Source organism: Mugil cephalus, chromosome 13 (assembly GCF_022458985.1).
Source record: "Mugil cephalus isolate CIBA_MC_2020 chromosome 13, CIBA_Mcephalus_1.1, whole genome shotgun sequence".
NCBI classification, from domain to species: domain Eukaryota; kingdom Metazoa; phylum Chordata; class Actinopteri; order Mugiliformes; family Mugilidae; genus Mugil; species Mugil cephalus.
In genome coordinates, this window is record NC_061782.1 from 6,511,543 (window position 1) to 6,533,765 (window position 22,223).

A 22,223-nucleotide genomic window follows, 5' to 3' on the forward strand; every position below is an offset into this window, starting at 1 on the left:
TCCCACTGGTAATAAATAAGTGAATAAAAATGAATCTTAAAAATATATAATTACCTCCAACGTAGTTATATTATATTTTAGCTTTTATTCAGTCATCTATCCCAGAACAGTTGCAGCTTGAGACTGCTACCTGTAGGTTTGTCACACATATTTGCACAAGCCTGCCAAGATCTTTTTCTTTTTTTTTTTTTTTTTTTAAATAAACAACCGTTCATTTTTAGGCGTCACTGGAATTTCAGACATCATACCAATCTTTGCGTGACTGCTAAATGTGGCCCTTATCCTTATACCTCTACGTGTGTTACTGTTTTGGATTCTGAGTATTTCCTCTTAAAGGTGCACTGAGGTGACTCCAGCTGCAGAACAAAATGTTGCGTGGATGGGCCTCCGCCTTGGGCCGCCATGGCTCCACGCCGCTAGCAGTTTCAACACAAGTTTTCCCTTCCTGCTTGACTGACAGCTCAATTGCTCATTGCGTGTGAGTGAGCATGGAGGTCAGGGAGGGGCTCGGTGAGGTGTGTGCAGCTGAGGCTTTGCTTTCACATAAAAGGTACAGTTGCATTGTAAAGTACCAGCCTGGCAGGGCAGCGGTCACGTCTAATTCCGGAAGCATTTCTCACATTCAGAGCATAGTTTCATACGGGGCATATCAAAGTAGGCCATATCAGGAAGTTACATAATCTGTGTACAAGAATGACAAATGACGTAAGCCATTTTGTTGATTTATGTCTTTTATTTGTGGAACCGTATGCAAGACCTCGGAAGAGAAGCACGCCTCTAACAGCACTTAGTGGGACTTATCTTATTTTTTGAATCAATGCAGTGAACTTCTGGGAAAACAGAGGAACAGAGGGGACTGCCCAAGGCTATTCTAAAGGTGCCGAGCAGTCACGCACATGTGCTTCATCATAGGGGTGACACTTGAAGGGAAAGCCGCTGACACCTTCTCTAAACATAGGTCTCCCTCCATCTGTTTGTCAGAGTAAGACGCAGAATAGATGTGATATACTTTAAAAAATGTAAAGCAGATCTCGGTGCGGTTTGATTAAACCGTGCACGCATTTAAACGATGTAATTATAAGCTACGAGAGGAGATGTTTGCAATTTATATATTAAAAAAATGTAGGATCTTACAAAATTTTAAAAAAGTGTAAATCGTCTCATTTGTGTTTTCAATTAAGTCTATTGTAAGGACATGAATGGTCAGAGATACACCAGTCTGGCATAACATTATGACCACCTTCCGAATATTGTGTAGGTCTCCTTTTGTGCCTCCAAAACAGTTGTGACTCATCAGAGAATGGACATGGGCCTTCTGAGGTTGTCCTGTGGTGTCTGGGAACAGGATGTTGTTAGTAGCGGGGTCTTTGGGTCCTATGGGTTGGGGGAGGAGGGTCCTTTGTGGATTATCCCACAAATACTTGATCAGTTTCGGATCTAGTGAATTTGGAGGCCATGTTTTTTTTTCAGTTGTTCCTAAATTGTAAAACCCATTTTTATTCCTTGGCAGCCCAGTATGAGAGTCTGCCCTTGTTTGGTGCTTTAGTGCCTTTTATTAATATTATTTTCTTGTTTTATTTTCTTGTTTGCTGTTGAATTGTTTGTTTTATGTCGTATACTCTTATTTTATTCATGTGCAGCCCTTTGTCTCGGCTGTAGCTGTTTTTTCTGAAGTGCTACATGTCTAAGTAACATCCGCACGAATGAATGCTAGGTCCAAAAGTATCCCAGCAGAACACTGAATTGTCATAAGGTGACCAAATTTATTGATGTCTCCTGTCAGTGGTCATAATGTTGTGGCCGATCGGTGTAGGTTTTCAGTGCAACAAGGCAGCAGCTCCAAGAAAACCAAACGTAAAGCAAAACTGCACAAATAATACACTTTATGTTGACATTTAATGGCTAACTGGGTCGAATGTGAAGGGCGTTATTTGCGGTGACAAAGTGGCAGACCACCACCCTTCACCTGCTCCAGACTGCGACACAGTCATAATTTTAATGTTGTGTGCACAAATCGTTCTTCTGCAGACACGTTGCCAGAAACCTCATTAAAAAAATGTCCTTAAAAGCCCCTAAACCCACAGATGTAGCGTGCCAGTACCAACATCCCATTGTCCTTAACAAACCAGTAGCACAGGCAGTTTGATCTGCTGTCCCCAGGTGGCCGAATAATCAATTAATCACTTTAATATGCAGAACAACCCATACAACAACAGAAAAAAAAAGTCTCACGTAAAAGCAAACTCATTCAAGAGTGCTACATGTGTGTAAACTGCTGACTTGGCGTTTAGCCTGATGTGACCCACCGTACGACAGCACTTCAAGGCTGAGGTCCCTTTTAATGAGATGTTTACATTATTCTGTCAGCCCCTTGTCCATTCTAACCATCTGTAAGCAGACAGGAAGCTATGTGCAGTAAGTGGACTCACACATGCAGAAACACACACACACACATCAGGATTGCCTGCGTGGCCCCCGTCTTGTTAATTATTTTCCATTAGAGATGAATCGACCTGCCGCCGTGTGATTGGTCGGACTACCACCAAACCAAACTGTCATCTGGCTTGGCGATGTGTCAGGCAGAGTTGAGCGCTGGGGCAAACTCTTTTACTTTGGTCCAACCGCGAGCGCCTCATTACGACTGAATGACCCCGGTGACTGCAAATGTCAAACAGTCCCACAACAAGTTCCCCCCACCGACTCCCACCGCCGCGATATTTCCCAGAAGTCCACAAATCCCGTTTCTCTTTTCTTTACAACGCTGGAAAAAAAAAGAAAAGATGCTCTTTCCATCTAAGTTCATGAGAATGATGCTAATGAGTCTTTCAAGTATCCTAATGACCTTGCATATTAACTGAGCGCTCATTGAGGTACCTCTATCTCCATGGTCTTGTTTTGTTCGGCCAAGTGCTCCGGAGGCCCTTGCCAAAGCGTAGTCAGCAGCCCGTGAAGGCGTCTCCCCTCCATTCTCACACTAAAAGGGCATTTTCCCCCTGAATCCTGAATCGGTCTCGTATTATTCGAGGAAAATCTTTTCAGGGGTCCGTAGATTCCGGCTGAACTGTCGGTGCTTCTTTGGGAAGAATGGGAGGCTTATTACGGCTTATTCGGCCGCATGACCGCGCTTTTCTTGTCCGCGCCAACTAAAATCAGCCACGTCCGCGCCTACACTTGCAACTGTTGTCGTCAGTCGTTGTTTTTTATTGGCCTAATTGAAGAGACCAACAAGAATAGAGTGTGAATAGGCTTTAACGACGACGGAGGCGTTTTTGTTTTTGCAGATTTCTGTGTAAAATAAATGCAGACGGTGACAGCAGATGATGAGTTTGATCAGATCAGATCAGATATAAAAATAGACGAAGACTCACTTTTGCTCTCAGTGGGTCATTTTCCAGAGCCTGTCTGGTAATTGTTGCGCCAAGCGTTGGTGTGTTTGGAAATGGCGGCTTCCTGCAGGAAATGGTGGCCTATGAGACACAATTCATAATGATGATGATGATGATGATGATGATGATGATGATGATGATGATGATGATGATGATGAGGAGGAGGAGGAGGACGGTGTGTAATGTGTATGCGAACGCAAATTCAGCTTCACTCATCCGGAGACAAACAGCGGACCAGAAGCTGCCACCTCTCCTTCCCGTGCCCGATGAAGCCTCAACTCATCCGCTCTCTGCGTGAAGACATAGCTGCTATTCTAACCCAAACCCGGTCCGTCATTAAAAGTCACTGAAGCTTAGTTGTCTCCCCGCTTGTGTTTATCTCTTCCCCACTGTGAGAGGTCAAAGGTGAAGCGGCACTCAAAGGCAAGCTGAGCCTCTCCCCGGGCGACCCCCTCCCCGCGTCTGTCTTTGGTGTTTTTGCAAGAAAGTAATGATGACCGACAGTCGTGCACGATGGGCTGCAGCCTGCGGAAGCGGAGGTCACGTGAAATGCTCCTATGTACCAACAAGTGGAAAGCATGGCAGCTGTGAGGAGCAGTGATTAGCTCTGGGAGAAAGCTGTGAAGCCTGAATGTCTTGCAATGTGCAAATGGAACAAAACCTACGAATCAATGGACCCACAACAGACTTTAAGCTACAAGTTTGGGCCAAGTTTTGAAAACATATTTCAGTAAATGCAACCGCAACAACCATGTGAACTTGTAGGAGCCAAACCGATAAAATCATCGCTGCTGTTTTCTCATGAGTTGAAAGTCTTCCTCCAGTGCAATCTGAGTAGTTTTCAGAAGTAAAGGACCCAGATGAACCAGCCTTTGCATCACGTTACAGATTTGTTGTCTCATGTTTGTGTCGTAGCTGATAAACCCCACACAAACCCAGCATCGGTCCGGTCCTCTGAAGCATTAAACTGTGACTTATTTTCCCGGTCATGTGTAAACAGAGGGTGTATAAAATGCCGGGACACAACTATATAACGATCACTAGAAAGAGAGAGTTGCAGGCAGAGCATTTGTTTGCGTGGGCTTTTTTTTTTTTTTTTTTTTTGATGCCGCTTGTCAGTGTCAAAGAAACAAGGACTGTGTTCTGAGCAGAGCAGAGTATAATCTAAAGGTCGTCTCACAGGTCCACAGCTGTACCCTGTATTTTCCAGACAGCCTTGGCTCTACCTTCAGAGATGCTCCCCAGCTGTCCTCAAGTTTTCCACAACTCTCCAAGCTGCTTACGCTCGTCCGAGGTTTACGTCTGATGTCTGTGGTATCCTGGATAATAACAGTGGAAAGAAATACACAGAGAATCCGCTGCAGCGTCTGTGTCACGGTTTGACGCAGACTATACAGAGACATCGTGAAGGCGCAGGACGTTCAGCGTTAGCTGCTGATTTCTGGCCACACTCTTCCTTCACATGTGTGTGTTTCTTTGGGATGAACTAAACCCTGGACTGATGTCTGGTGGAAGTAAGGCTGCATTTGTCCTGCTGTACTGGATTTGTTCAGTTTGGGAATTATGCTTTTTTTTTTTTTAATGATAACATTGACTTGAAAAGTGATCAGAGAAGCGTGGATTATACAATAAATTATTAAACCTACTGGGATGTATTTTGTATTTATCCTTTAATGTCCTTATGCCTTTTTAAATTATAAAACAATAAAATAAAATAAAATAAAATAAAATAAAACCTTGACAGATTTGCAGTGGTGATGGAAAAAACATTTGCTAAAGCGCATGTACTTTATCAGACTGTTCTCATATTTAACTTTACTAGGAGTGAAAATACCGTCATTTCTAAACCTCTTTTTTTATTTGGAAACTGAACTTACATCTAAAGACAAAATGTGACAAGCTTTTTAAAATGCATCTCATTGTGCGCCCATTGAGTGTGTGCATGCGCGTGCATTGTCCATTGTTCTCACTATTCAATTAACTCTCTTATAACATTTAATAGTTTTATTCCCCATTGTTCATTTTTCTTTATCACTGCAAAATAAATCAAACTCCCTCGTAAACTCATCCTTCATTTTTCAGTTTGATCTTGTGAGTCTGAACACGGCCAACTGCTTTAAGCAAATCCAACCCATCGTTAAAAATTAAAACCGTGGTTTAAAATATTTCAAATGTCTATGAGACTTTAACAGCTTCAAGTGATTTTTCCCTCTGATCTTCTAACATTACAGAAAATGAGTTTGTGTTTTCAGTTACAGGACTTCTTTCTGTCATCTTTTTTTCTTTATTCCAATCGTAACCCCTCAGATTTATCTGCCTGTCTCTGTATCTAAAACTATTCAATATATAAAGTAGTTTACATCAACTTCCAGTGTAACATAGTGTTCACACACTGATGTTTCAGTATCGCTTAGCAATTTATGCCAAAAATCAAAGCAGGGTCAATATTTTTACTTTAACGTTAAGTGTGACTAGTTACGTGCCTTTGACTAAGCAGTAAATCTAATGGAATTTTTACATTGTTGCATTATGACAGTTACTTGGCAGAATCCTGGAACGTGCCTGGATAAGTAAAGCAAATCCAAAACGCACACACTTTTTAAGCGTTGTTTAAAGTTTATGTAATCCAGATTAATTTATAGATAATATTGTCCTTTCCCCCCCCCCCCCTTCTTTTAATTAAGCGCTTTGCATGCCGCTGTGTGCAGGTCACGAAGGGCGTTGTGTGGGCATGAGTGTTTTGAGGAGGAAGCTGCATGAGATCCTCTGTTACGGTCCATTCTGGCTCTGGACTGTATATTCTTAGCTTATTGTTTCACTGGGGGATTGGTATTTCCTCCGAGCCGGTGGCTGCTGCTGATACAGCATTCACAGTCTGTCACACAGAGGGAGGCAGATTAGGTCATGCAGAAGGATTCTTTATAAAAAACAAAACAAAAACAAAAGCAAACAAAATTTTACTGAAAAAATAAAGGTGATCGATCAAAAAAGCTGTACTGAACTAAATACAACTAAATGAACTAAATACAAATATTTAAAAAAATAAATAAATAAATAACTTGGGAACTATCCTGGATCTTGTTCCTTGTGAGTCTCTTTCAGTCTTAAACTTTTATTCTCAGGGTACTGTTCACTTTATATTTTAAAAACATAGAAAAGAAATGCATGATACAAATTATTAAAATTATTATGACATTCGTGTTTTATGCTTAACAGATAAAGTATACTGTGTATATATATCTTTTTAAAACTTTATTGATCATATTTTTCTAGACATTTTTTTGTTTTTGTTTTGTTTATTTTTTTGACTATATCCTCATTTTTACGGCGACCCTTGATCATTAACACAATCTTCATCAAACTTTTATTTACTTTATTTTTCCCATGATAACAGACGGTCTGGACTGTGTGCCCCTTGTCCTCTTTTTTTTTTTTTTTTATCCTGGGGGTGGGTGGGATTAGTTGTTAGTGTGTTTTTGCCTTGGACTATAGTTCTATGTCCTACGCTGATGTTTATATGAAAACTGAAAAATAAAGAGAGGAATGTGTCTGAAAGCAGGATTATTCCAACTTAATGTACACGTGGAAAAAATACATATATTCATTACCCTTTGTTCTTAGTATTTAATCTAACTATCCCATAATTGTCACTTTAATAGTCGTACGGCCTTATGCCTTCCCTTAATAAAGACATTTTTATTTATTGCTTCAAAATATATCAAATCTCTGAATGAATACATCCTTTGTTTTTGTTGTTTTTTTTTAGTTGAATTGTGTCTGAATCGTGAATCATTTTAGACATGAAAGCTCATTACTGTGAGTAAATAAGCAGATATCTGGCTGGTCTATTGTCCAGAAGAAAAGAAAAAAACATACCTATGAAGAGAAATAAATTATTCCACTGTGTAATATGTTGCTATGACCTACACTGAAAACAAACTACTTCCTCTCCACCCACATCCCCTTTCCCTCCCACTAAAGACTAAAAAACCCCTGACACAAATAAAATGGAGTCCCGGTGGATCGGAGTCTATTGAGAGAAGGAAGGGCGGAGGAATAATAAAGGAGCAACACAGCAAAACATACCTTATCATCTGAGCTGAGGAACAACCACGTACATGAACGCATGTTCTCATTTCATTTGCCCAGTGTGATTAAAAAAAAAAAAAAACTGATCGGGATTTCTATATATATATGTATATATATATAATTCAATGTACATTTGAATTTCAGATTTAAAAAGAGTCATGATTCTAGCATCAAACACCTTCCTTCTATGACTCTAATCCACCTCAAGATAAGATTTCTCATTATCAGCAGTTGCAGAGGTTGCGTGCTGTGTGTGCAGGCTTACGTCCAACAGGCCAGTGTGAAGCAACGCTACGAAGGTGTTCGCTTGTGTTTATTTTGGATGGCACGCTTTCTCTAATGAAATCTTTTAGGAAATGACTTGGGTAAAAATAAAAAGGTACAAGGCGCAGCTTTTAAACTTGCCTGACGGGTGCCTGGTCGGTCTCATTATCCGCAACTTCACCAAACGAAGCGACAGCCATTCAAAATTAAATTTGATGATGTGTATTTGTGTTAATGCCGAGCTCCGGGATGGCTTCGGGAGTTAATGCGATTTGTCCCCCGTAGTAACAAAAGAACCCTATTGTGTCGGGAGGAAGCGTTCTCACACTCGAGAAAAGTCTCCAGGCCGACTGTGAGACAGTGGCGACAGATCTCTCAAGCATGACGTTCTCATCATGTTGCCACAACATTGTCAGAATGTCACAGCTCCTCAACATGTTGCAGATAAAGGTGACGCGGGGGGTCCGGGCACACTTGAACAATCAATCTGAAAAGTGGCGAAGGATTTCGGGGGGGAACGGGAGAAGGAGCAGTGAACCGTTCCTTCAACGGTCACTCCGAAAGAGGCTTTAAGAGTTTAATTTAAATAGAATAGAATTGACTGTAGGTGTAAATGATTTCAGCAGAAAAAATGTGGAAGGAGTCGTGCAAAACCAGCAAAGAAATCAGATCAGTTTGTAGAATAGCTCTACGAACTGTTTTAGCATCTTTCAGCACTTTTTTTTTGATTTTGTAGCACAAATATTTTAGTGTTTTGCTTTATCATCACAGTTATTACTCATCGGGTTTATTTTCAGAGGCCCAACAAAGACCCTGTCCCCCAACCCTGTCTCATAAAGCATTTAGCTGCTAATTTTTTTAATTTTTTTTTTTTTTATCTGAGCTGGTGGAGACCAAAACGGAGCTAAAATACATATCATATTCCTCGGGTGGTCCGAAAGTGAAGTTATTTCTGCTGGATAAATAAGTGTAAATAGGTTAGAATCTAAAATACAGCATGTTAGCAATAGCAACTTCATGCTAGAAGATGCTAACTACCATTTGTGCCCTGACGTGTTGGAAAATAAAAATAATGGATTGTGCCCAAACTAAATGTTCTGTTAAATGTTTTTTTTTCTTTAATTTATATACAAATGTAGCCTTCGAGTTCCCTTTGTTTTATTTATTTATTTATTTATTTTAACAAGGACGGTTCCAGTCAGATTTTAATGTCGCCTGATGGTTAAATAACTTTCCTTTCTTCTCCAAATCCATGTTTTCCTCTTGGGCTAATTTACAAGGTGCGTGTTTACGATACGATACGACGCGGATGAACGTACGATGCCAATGTCGACGTCTAATTGTTCGAGTCTAATTGAGGCCAAATCGTCACTGTTTGGGAGTGTCTAACGGTCGACATGCTCTAATAACCCAGACTGAGCTCTAATTAAATCCTAGCGTTGGCGGCTTTTCATTCGGTCATGTTGAGTGCCACCGTTTTCTGTCTATGCCCAACGGCCGCCTCCAGAAACAACATACACTGACAACTTCTGTTTCCACTGAGGCATGCAGATACTTCTACAGCATGACGCAGACTACGAGCAGAAATGAATAAATATAAATTTGGTATCCCCTTCTTCGTTTTTCCTTCGCTGAATCCACTCCAAGTTTAACTTTGGGTGCTGTGGTTGCCAAGGTGCTAAGAAGGCGCACAAAGCGCTGCTGCACAGGATTGTTTGTTTCTCCGACTTGGCTTTGGTGCTCTGGCAGGGAGGTGAAAGGCTCTCCTGTCACTCTGGATTACTTCTGTCTGAGCTAGGCTTTGATGTGCGTTGACAGCCTCAGATAACTTTTACAAGCTGGAAGAACATACGTTTCCTCTCAGCGTTAACGTTGATCCAGCAGACGGGACACAGAATCGAATAGGATGTGGATTTCCAGTGCAGTAGAACTGTATTTTTCAAAGACGGAAAAAATAACCATTGTAGCTTAAGTTTGTTGCCACTGAGTTGTGCAGCGTGTTGTGTTCTCCTCTACAGTCCAGGCTCAGTTTATTGTGTATATGTACAGAGCATTCAGGCCAATTTATGAATGGTGCGTGACAGTAGCTTTTTCCATTCATAAAAGTGTCTGTGTTCTACCCTGCGTGCTGAGTTGTTCTTTTTTCCTTTTCTTTTTTTTTTGCCATTGACATTCTTTGTAGTTTACATTCCTGTTTGTATCCAGGTAATTGAATGTGTGTCAACGTGAGTGGAACACACCAAACTGGACGGACGAGGTTGCAGTGGCAGAAGCACACGCTACACCGTCCTGCAGCCTGCACACGTTTTTTAAAATGCACCTGAAAGTAGTGTGCACATTTTGTGTTGGGTTGATTTAAAGATAAATCTAAAAAAAAAAAAGAAAAGCATAAATGCATTCAATATTCCTTTGAGATTTCTCTTATAACAATAAGAACTGTTCTCTTAGGCCGTGTGTGATTTATGGATAGTGGTGTATGGGAGCAGATGAGGGTGTGCAGTGGTAAGATGAGCTGTCGACGAGTTATTGTTACACTGCAACCATCACGTGCGGCGGCTCTGCCCTGACAACACTCTGCTGCACCGTCTTCTCACGACAAGATCGAGCGAGGGAGGGGAGGATTTGCAGAGCGGTGCAATATCTAATGAAGAATCTCTCAGAAGCAGCTATTAGGAGACTGTGACATCAGATAAATGGAAAGCCTGTGTGGATATCAAGATTTAGCTGGGACAGACGCTGGAGGGGCAAGTCTCAGGGTGGTGAGAGTCCAACAAAGAAAATTACATAAATACTTAAAGAGAGAATGTTTTAACTATCAACTAGTTAAGGGGTTTGCAAAATCCCCAAACAAACTTAAACACTATGTTTGGAGAGTTTGGGCTGGCTTAAAAAGCAGCTACAAGACAAGAATGAGCACAGTCTGCTTGTTATGTTAAATATGAAAACGCGTACAAGGTCCTTGATAAGCTTTTCCATTGTTCTCTGTCAACATATGTAAGGTTACAGTGTCGGGCGTTCATGAAAACAAAGACAGATGAAAAACTGATCTTCAGACTAATATGAAAACCCAATCAAATTAGTGAAAACATCATATTGTATGTTACGATTTCATTAATTATACATGTGACTCAGGCACCGCACACCCACAGTACGAAGATTACCTGACTGTGGCTCAGTTGGTAAAACTGGTTGTCCAAGAACCAGATGGTTGGCAGTTTGATCCCGCGCATTAACCACATTACCAAAGCGTCCTTAATAAGCAGTTATGTGTGTATTTGTATAAACAAGTGGTTAGATGTGTCATTGTGACTGTAAAAGCACTTTGACTAGTAATAGGGTCAAAGTCAGTATATAAATACAAGGTCATCAAAGGTCTCATATTATGCATCTTTTCAACAATTTCATGTAGGTGTCAGAGGTCCAATTTAATTGTTTTCACAGGTTATTACCCCAAATTCAGCCGTGGTCTTGAATTTCAGCCAATTAAATGGTGGCTCTAGTTAGCGCTTCTGAGAACAGGCTGCTTCTGTGTCTTAAATGCTAATGAGGTGTTAAGTTCAAACTCTGCGCCTGCAGCAGGACGTCATTGAATGGTTCGTTAAAGAAATTGTTCGTCCGAATATGTTACTTAGTTTGTTTGTATGTGTTGTTACGGTTACTACCGTGTAGCTAACGCTAGCTTCCTCTAACTGTGAGGGTAATTGTTATGGTTTGTTGATGCAGCCAACAACAGGTTTGCGAAGGTTTGCCAGGAGAAAAAAAATGGCACCCACTTGGTAATTTTAGAGGGCGGGTTCATCTATCCAGGGAGCGGGTCAAAGGCAGTAGCCGACACCGAAGGGAGTGGTTATTTCCCCGCATGACGTCAAGAAGGGAAAAATCTCAGATCCGCCGGTTTAAACACACATTCGCTAAAAAGTGGAGTGAAGTGACAGAATTTTTTCACTTCTGGGGCCCTATACACAGGTTATGGGGACACGTATTACTGTTACAAAACCTTTATAAAGTGAATTTTGCACAATATGGGACCTTTAAGCGATTTGTAAGTAGCCTATCCATCATCCCAGTGATCTACTTCCAACAACAACATCAGAAAAAGTTATTATGATTATCCCTTTATGTCCAAGTGCAGTTTTTGAAATTTCTGCAAGGCAACAAAGATTGTTATGGCAAATTAACTATGATTTAAACATTGCTCTGTTAAATGTAAATGTCTTACTTCCAAAGTAGTGAAGGTCCATATGGTATGTATTATCAGAAAGATACAAATAAGGTACTGAAAACTTAAAAGTCCATGTTTAACCTCAGTGGGACCTGTCAGTGTTATGATTTTAAATACCACAGACTTGCTGCAAATGATCCATTAAATGGTTTCTCTGAGAACCCAGTGCAACGTGCCCGAGAAAAGACATGCAAATAGAAAACCTACACCCATTTAAAACAAAATAAATCTTCATCTATTTGCCAACAGAGTCGACGTTTAGAAGAAATAAAAATGTACTGAAAATACAGAGAACGTAACCAAAAACACAACCGCATAAAGAAACATTAATTTCATGAGTCACAACCGTTGCCTGCCGAGCCCAGCTGTCATATAGATGTATAGGAGTTCAACAGACAATGTTTTCCTGCAGAATATACTGAACTTCAGGTTAAATTAAAAGTGACTCAGAATTATACTTTTGTGGTTGCGGTTCCTCAAAGGTTATGCCAGTTTACTTTCTAGACTAAACTAACAAAACACTGTGTCAACACAATCTGTATACTGTAGACCTTCACCCTCGATTTGGATAAGGGAAACCAAAAAACATAGCCGACAGAGAAAAAGGAACAACAGAGTAGGGTTTCTCTAAATAACGCTATAGGGAAACCGAATGAGAGCGTAGGATAAACAGAGCGCTAGCATATGAAGAACCTCCACTCAACCCTGGGAAGAGAACAGGCTTCACAAGAGGTAAAAATGGCACGTTTTTTCCAGCCCTTTTGACTTTCTTTGCATCCATTTGTGTTCATTTTGCATGTCTTTAGTCCGTACCACTAGTGTGCGGTCAGTGGTTTTGTGGTTATCTTTATCGTCGTGGTTTTCTTGTTGTTGGTTTTCACCTGACACCTGGAGCTGATGGTGTGCTGATCATCTGTGGCCTCTAGTTTTGGCACTGTGTCCTGCACTGGTCAAACCTCTGACACATTCTTCTCAGATGAATCTCTGACGGAGAATATCGGTTTCAGTTCCAGTTTCGGATTTGTGCTCTATATGCAAATTAACTCCAACATAATTTGGGGCACAGCGCAATATTAAATCACCTTCTACTTCTAATGGATCTCGGCTGCTGTATCAGAAACACAAACATGTGCGTGCGTCACGAATTTGGAACAAGCTGCAAAAGCTTCCCTCTCTCTCTCTCACCGATAATACACATTAACATTTACTGTTTATGTGTCAGAGATCGAATCACTCAAATGCATCATCAGTGCATCCTGGGTGTGTTCACACCTGTGCTTAAAGCTGGTAACTGTGCTCCAGTTCCCCAGGACGGATGTTAATGCAAGAAGTGAAGTGAGTAATCAAACAGCAACGTCAAGAGGACACACACAGAGATGACTCTTCTCTGTCGTTCATCTTCCTCTCATCTAAACATTTTGATCAGCAAATATTTCAATTATTCATTTTTACAACAACCTCTGGAATAGAAGTGTTTCTTTTTTATTTCATGCATAATCACGTGTTCACAACATTTTCTGCTGGTTGAGAGAGGAATTAATAGAGTAGATTGACTAAGGATGGACTATTTTACTGTGATGACGAGCAAATATTGTAGAATAAACCCACACTAGGGGATATATATACATACATATATATATATATATTAAATGTTATCAAGATGAAATGAAGAAACAGGGACGACTATGGTTTCATTTATTTTGACATATTTATTCATATTTAAACTGCTTTGTCTGTAATTTAGTCTGAGATTTAGTCTGTGCTCAACTTTTTTTTTGTTTTTTCTCATTCGCATAAAGCTATAATTGGGGACATTTTCGGGCACAGCTTTAGCCGGGGGACAGGCCATTCAAAACGGGGACTGTCCCCAGAAATCTGGGACGTCTGGTCACCCTCAAAAAAAAGAACCAACAAACAACCGACATGGCGCCATTTTTGTTGGCGCAAGTCCTCTGGCATTCTGCCGCTTATTTTTCCGACCTTTCCATCTCCATCACGCCTCACAGTGACGCACTTGCACCATGTGTGTTTAGAAGCGTTACATTGCAAATGTGACTAGCATCTGTTAGCTAATGCTAACTCCTCTGGATTCCCGTTTTGAATGAGGAGTATAGATTACCGCCATCTGCTGGTGTGAGGCAACGTCACAGTCAGCCTTCTTTATCTTGGACGTCGGTTTATCCAGTCCATTTGTGTCTCTTTGTTTAGAGCTGTTTTACAGTTCTTGGTGGACATTCTGCTCATCGTTAGCCCCAGTTTTCAGGTTTCTTGGTCATTTCATGAACTTTCCACCTCTTGTTCTCAGTGAGGACATCATTATAAGAACTCTTGACTATAGTGCATTTAATTCCCAAATGCTAAAACTCAGTGCTTTCCCTCTTACCACTTGTTATTCTCTACCTTTCGGTGACTTTTGAGCTGGGGCTCCTCCGTCAGTGTAACTGAGAGAACTCTCTCGTAACTGCGGAGGGTGCCACTGACAGTTTCTCATCGTACTAGCGGTCACATGCTTGTGTCGAATTCAACACTTTCCACAGAACTTGGAGAGACACACCTTTGTTTTCTTATGTTTACTCGTTGCTAATTCATGTCAACATCTTCTTTCATTCTCTCGTTGCCTGCAGCACGAATATAATCCTGAGTGCCATGAGCACATGCAACACATAAAGATGAGGCATTATCAAAATGCTGCATGAATCATCATGCAGAATGATATATACGTGTAATATTCCCATCCCTGTCCTATTTTCCATTATCTTTTAAAACCGTGATTCTACTGACACGATTCTACTCTCATACAACACAGCCAACGCTGTGGACAGAATGTTTTAAGAAGCACCAAAGCGTATTAAAGAGATCTCTGTCCCACCCAGAAACATAGTGTATCTCAACTGGAACCTGGTATGAAAGCGTAAGAAGAAACCACGTAAGGGAATAGCGATAAAATTAAAGCACGCATCATGATCTTCACGTCCCCGCCCGACCCCCTGCACGAGTTTGCATATTTCCTACAAAAAAAAAGAAGTGATTGTCTACCTGTGCAGTACGTGATATTGCCATGCGTTTATTTTTAACGCTGGTGACTTGCCATTGTATTTGCACAGTTGGCTCAGGTTTGTTCCTTTGATGTCGGGCTGGAAATAAGTATCAGACCAGGTACAGACAACAACAATGTGGTGCCATTTTGTCTGAGTCTTATTACCAAACAATGTACAGCTTCCTGGTTTAAAAAAAGAAATTCTTTTCCGCTACAATCTAAACCAGTTCTGTTACAATTTGCAATTCAGTGATGAGGTCAAACGCATCGTACATCTGTGACTGACCAGAAGAAGGAGAGGTTGGACCTGACCTGAGAAATATGAAGATGAAAAAGTCCTAAAGCTGCAAATATTATTCATATCATTTTGCGAAAACCACTGCAAAGAGATCACCCCTGTTGTAGATAAAGTTTCCTCTGCAAATAATGTCAGTGTGAACCTGTAAAAGCTTCGCTGGTGTGTTGAAATGATCTTCCACTGCAAGTCTACAGGTGCAGCGACACAAACGGAGCAGTGCAAATTCAGACAGATATAATATACATATTTACCACATAACACAGAGACGTGTCATGAGAAACCTAATCCAGTGGTAGGATTAGGCAATAAGACCCGGCAATTATCTGTACTCCAAACATGATGTTCTTCTGCAGAACCATTTTGACTCACACTAACATCATTCCAGGAATGCAACTGTGGTCTAGGTCATCATTAGCTCATTAGCAGCCCTGACAAGCCCAAGTCCCAACACATCGTTACCAACCTACTCATCACTCCTTAGTCATGGTTAATTATCTACGTCTTCAAATCATTTTCAGCACGTTGCCTTACGTCATATATTCATACAAAGCAAAAAAAAAAAATTGTTACACACTTTTACAATATATTTTAACTTGAGTTATACATATATATATATATATTTTTTTTTTTTTACCACCGCTGAAAAATGACAATCAAGACAAACAAAAAACAGAAAAAGACAACATAAATTTACACCATTTGAACAAATTAAAATACATTACATAAGCTAATTAGCATCGATTAATAGTAGGAAAGAAATGAAGAACACCTTATGTACATATGTACAACTTGAAAAATCCCAATAGCCACACACTGAAACAGAAAGAAAAGAAAAGAAAAGAAAAGAAAAGAAAAGAAAAGAAAAGAAAAGAAAAGAAAAGAAAAGAAGGAGCTTTATCGTTTTCTCCAGTATATTGTTGTTATGACGTTTACCCACATGTTCCATTAATTCTCAGATGTGTCCTTTTCCAGCCTGAGAATGAACGTTAGTCTCACAGCTTGAGACCGTTGTGTTTTGCTATTAGCGCAATAGAAATAAAATTGATTGGAAAGAAAAACTAATTGAATTAAAAAGAAACAGCTCCCATGAAAATGCCAATTATATTAAGTTGACGAAACACTTTTTTTCACATCTACTGTTTGATTGATTTTATTTGATAAATTTGAGTAAATGTGATACACAATGTGCAAACAATACTGAAATCCAACAGGATGACGCAATAAAGTCACATGATTTATTCCCATTGCGGTCAATGAAGTTTAGGCTTGTAGGCAGGCAACTTCAAGTTTGTGTTCACAGTGCCTTTCTTAAAAACCAGCATGAGTTATATGTATTTTGGGATGTATTTGCTCCATCATCAGACTTTGCTGATTTTATTTATATGCACCATTTTCCTCAATTTAGCTGAATAAATAAGACCAGGGCTTAAAAAAGAGTCACAACTTCAGTGCAAAAGTAAAAACAAAAAAAACAAAAAAAACAAATCACAGTTTGAATTATTCACTTTAACTCTTTTGAGATTCTGCAAACAAATATCTCTTGTGAAACAAATACCTCCTATATGTCATGCTGCTATTAAAACCAGAGGAGGTTACTTTGAAGAAAGAGAAACTCAAATACCTGATAATTATAGTAAAAATGTCTTCTGATAAGTTACTCTTTACATAATAATCATGCACAAATTTGATGTCGCTTCCAAACTTTTGTCCTGTGGTGTACGTGCCACTGATGTTTTAACATTTCCAAAACATCAAAAGAACACATAAAACACAGAATTTCATAAACCCAGACAAGACACATTCTGGCCCAAAAGATACGTCATAATACTAATTATTCACTCAGCATACATTTTTTTTCAAGGTTGTTTTAAAAGTGAGAAAAGAAACAGCAGTTTAATTTAATTTGGGATTTTGTTCCACTCCTCTGCCCCAGCGTAGAGGAATGTACTCCTTCCTACTTTTCTTTCAATATTAGGTTGTTTCTAGTTGAATAAACTGGATCTTCTATTCAAGCCAGTCTATATAACACACACTTATACAAGCTTTTCTTTTAGGCGTAATCCTCATTTCACTCAAATTAAATGTAATGTGACTTTTTTACCAACTGGTTAGGGATATACTATATAGCCAACATGTTTCTATACAGACTCATTTACATTTGTGCTCTGTATAAACCTTAAGCAACTAGCTAAAAGACATCCTAGACACAGCACACTCTGCTCTCATGGCAGCACGCTATAGTTTATTATTATTAGCATATTGTGAGGGGCAAACTTAGTGGGCCATAGCCGGGCTGATGACTTGATCTCCCTCCGATAAGGACTGCAGCTGTACCCACACCGTGTACAGGCTACTCAGAGGCACAGGTGTAACTGTCATCAGGGCAGAAGTTTCTGACGAGAGGCCGGTGCCGGAGAAGAGCTCCTTTGTTGTTTGTCCATCTGTGCTGCCGTGCCGTGCTGACAACAAAGGTTCTCTTTAGCTCCTGTCGGCCAGGTCAGAGGCCCCCCGTTCTTTTCAGCCCGCTGAGATAAAAGAAGGGCCCGGCTATCCATCTCCCCAGAGGCCGTCTGTCACCAGCCCTTATCAGCATCAGGTATCTCTGCTTCATGCGAGAGCGCCCCCGTGAAAAAAAAAAAAAAAAAAAAAGACCTCCAGGATGTTCAGTGTGGAATTCAATCCACCGTCTTTTCTGAACCTTAGATTGCACCTACAGAGACACCTGATCTCTAAAATTACCTTGAAATGTTTATTTGTCTTCCCTTCATGTGCTGCGGACCGAGGCTCGTAATGTAATCGACACATTCTCATCGTGCACTTGTACAATGTTTGCAGTTGTGTGTTAATGGTTAAAAAAAAGTTTGGAGCATGCTTGCCTCCATTGCCCTGGAAACAAAATCCACTTGATCCAATTATGTAATGACATAAGCCATAAAGTCACCGCTAAGAGAAGAAACCTTTTGCAGACTTTTCCAACTCCCCGAGGCGAAGGACGCATGGGAAACGCGACTCCGCGCGTAATCTTAATTACCACAACCACTTTATTTTTGCATCATACCAGTGTGTTTCTCATGTCTGCCATGACATCATTTAGACAAAATTTAAACCCAAATGTAAACATCAGGAAACACTTCAACGGGTAAATGAATTGTTTGCCAGGAGTATTTTACATGGAACAAGCTTTAAATGAAGTGATATTTAACATTTAAGTATTTATGTTGCATCAATAATTGTCATAGGACAGGATCAGGATAGTTTTTTTTTTAAGCTGATGTCGAGAATTGTGTCTGATTATGGATTAATCATGTTACACACAATTAAGCCAAAACTATGACCAGTAAAAAATAGAGAGTCTTTCTGCACAGATGAGGGTGTTGTATTTCAGCTGTGCAACACAAATGACAGCTTTTAATTTTCATTTTAATTGGTCTTTAGACAGATAATGGCAATGCGGGAGTCAACTTCTTCAGAAATAGAGTTCAGGTGAAGACCACAGAGTTAACATTAGCAACTTTTCCAACATTAGTTTTTTGTTTTGTTGTTGTTATTTGTTTTTTGTATGGGTTTTTCTTTTACTGTACCCACACTTACTGACTCTGTGTTTTTCTAGGAATATTCCCTCGCATTGGTGTTTATCTAGAAACATGACGTCAGGACATGACAAACTAGGGTAGAAGCTCTGGTCGGTGGTCCAAACCAGTGAGAAATTTAAAATTAGGGTAAATTAAAACTATCTGAAGATGTTTCCGAGATGTGAAATGCGGGGAAGAGCAATGATCTGGGGGTTATACTCCTCAGATAGAGCTCATCTGTACAGGGCCGCTCTCTCCATTTATTAATGTTGTGTAATAGTGGAATATTAAGCACCTGCGTGTTTGTTTGCCTGTGCGTGTGAAGTGCCATGTGGGTGTAATGTCACTGTGTTTTGTTTTATTTCTGTCATGGAACACATCAAACCATCAACCAACCCCACAAAGTCATGAATGTTTGGCACTGCAAACAGAAACTGAGAACTTTATTAGATACAGGAAGCATATCGGCATGGGAATTACTACTGTAACTGTATCACAAGCTGTAACTGGAAAGATTTATGTAACTGAAGGTGGGTCATATCTGCAGGCGGGCGAAGGGGATTTTCATAACGTGATACACTGTTAGAAAGCTACGCTACAGCGTGTCTTCGGATCAGATCAGATCAGATCAGATCAGAAGGAGCACAGGCTATTCCTTTAAGTTTGCCATGAAGCACTGTTTCATTCTACAAGGGGCGAGGAAACAATTATCTTGACACTCACGCCACAGTCATATAGCCGAGGTGACGGTTGGATGATCTCGCTGTGACCCCACACACAAAGGCAGGCGGGAATGACACACAGAATGCATATGGAGTCACTCCTCCTCCACGTCAATGCCAGATCCTCCATCTGGAAGCCTCGCTTAAACCCTCTGCGATTGACACCGGGCATGTCGTGTCATCAACACTCCTCACCGACGAAGGAAAAAACCTTCAAATGGAAAGTGTCGAGCAGCCACGCGCCATCTGTTCTCTCCACTCCTTGCACTTCAGCACGATGATCCAATCATGGGAGGGCAAGGAGAGGGAGACCTGGGTTTGTTTTCTCATCCTTGAGCGGAGCACCGCAGAAATATCCAGTGTAAACCAGGGGCAGATGGCAGCGTATAAACAAGGGGAGTGTGGTCCGGGACAGGTTTAACATGAGAAGATTTCTGTTCATGGGGCCGTTCAGACCATAAAAAGCTGGCAAACACTGAAGCAAGATAAGGTATTAATCCGTGACATTTACAGATGCTGCAGGGTGGAAGTTATTGCTTAGTTTAACAGAGTCAAACCAGCTGTTTGTACATTTCCTGTCTGCATTCGATGCTAAGCTAACCAGCCGCTTCAGACAGACATTCAGTCATTCCCTATTTTCTATTACCTTGTCCTCTAAATGGTCAAGAGGCCAGAACCCCTAATCCTGCACATCAATGGCCAATTTATGATCAGCAGTAAACATAACAGGCATGGATGAGTGGGGGAAGCCGAGGCATCTGCAGGAAAAACCCACGCAGCCACAGGGAGTTCATATAACTCCACACAGGGACCCACCCACCGAATCCCTCTTGCTGTGAGGTGCCAGCGCTAACCGCTACACCACTGCGCCTCCTGAGAAAGAAATGAGGAGACAAAGTTAGAGCGTTCCAGTATGTGTTCAGGATATTCCATATTCATATTCAGGATGAGGATTATTACTGGAATTTTTTCTGGTTTCCATTTGCAATTAAACTGCTAGGTCTGAACTGTCTCATTGTGAAAGTAGCCTGTGGGTTCCCAGACTGGGATTTGAATAATCTGATTATGATATTATGATAGCAGGAGTACAGAAACCAGGCTGCTGCCTGTTAATATCTTACAGTTTCCGATAAGAAACTTGAGTGACTTTGAGCTAGGTTACTCACGCTCCACGTAAACACCTCATATCAGCATTAAGAACCCAACGGGTATGATAAGACTCAAAACCAAGTCGCTAATGTGCATACACTGATCAGGCATAACATTATGACCACCTACCTAATATCGTGCCTCTAAAACAGTTGTGACTCATCAGAGAATGGACGTGGGCCTTCTGAGGGTGTCCTGTGGTGTCTGGAAACACAGCGTTGTTAGTTGGGGTGCTACATGTCTAAGTAACATCCACACGAACGCCAGGTTCAAAAGTTTCCCAGCAGAACATTGTATTGTCCCAAGATGGTCAATGTTATTCACTTCTTGCGTCAGTGGTTTTAATGTTATGTCTGATCAGTGTATAAATGTACTGAATGGCTAAAAGGAAGTCACTATTTCAAATATGTTTCTCTCTGGAAATCTTTTTTAAACACAACACAAGTTACTAACAAAAAAATAATTTTACCAATAAATATTCATTTTAATTGGTCTTTAGACAAGTAATGGCATTATTATTTTTCAACTGCAATGAAGTAGCCAATAGTGAAACTGTGTAATAATTAATGAACGCACGAACACAAAATCAGAGTTTTGAATTGCCTAAAAGGTTTTGGATTGTATCCTCACCCATCAGTCATCTTTCTGCCCTCGGGTTTAGCATTGCAACATAACTCAAAGTCGGGTCTTTACAACAATCATTATTAAAAACTGAGGCGTTTTGAGCGACTGCGTGCTACAAGTTTGTAAACCCGATCAGTCGTGTGACGTCATGGTGATAAAAAAAGTGCTTTCGATTGATTGAGATTTTCTAAATGTCCCACGAGGGTTTTTCCAAGGAAGTAGCATGCGAGCAAACCCGTGATGTCAGAGTTTCAAGTTTACACAGGAAAATATGAGATGCAGATGACTTAAAAAAGAAAATCATCTGACGTCTTGGCCACAGAGTCGACTTTGTTTCTTTTTGTTTTAATGTTGTATGATGTCTTAAACCTCGTTCTTTCAGTCTCTCTTGGAGCTGCTGTGAAAAGAAAAGCACAATATTCTTTCGGTTCACTCATTATATATATATATTTAAATAAAAGAAACTTTAAAAACAAGACCCAGTTTTTGCAGTATTTTTGCAGTATCAATATAGCCATGTTGGATAGTAGAAACATTACATAAAGTGTTTTGATAAGGGATTACGTTGCTTTTCACAGGCTGCAGTACAACCCGGTTGTGTCTGTGTTGTGGTTTTCCTTGCGTGTGTCAGAGAGAAGCATCAAAGCCTCTGATCCACTTCACCCAGTCACCTGTCTCAGCCTGTCCCATCTCGTCCTCGTCCAGCCAGCCTGAAAATTGCACCTTTGGGATACGGTGATGTGATGCAGAATTTGTAGCATAACTCCTCCGGGTTAGTGGTTCTCCATCACACGCATCCTGTTATCGATTTACTCCAGGCTAGTCACACCTCATGATAAGTCTCAAAAAGAATGTTACAT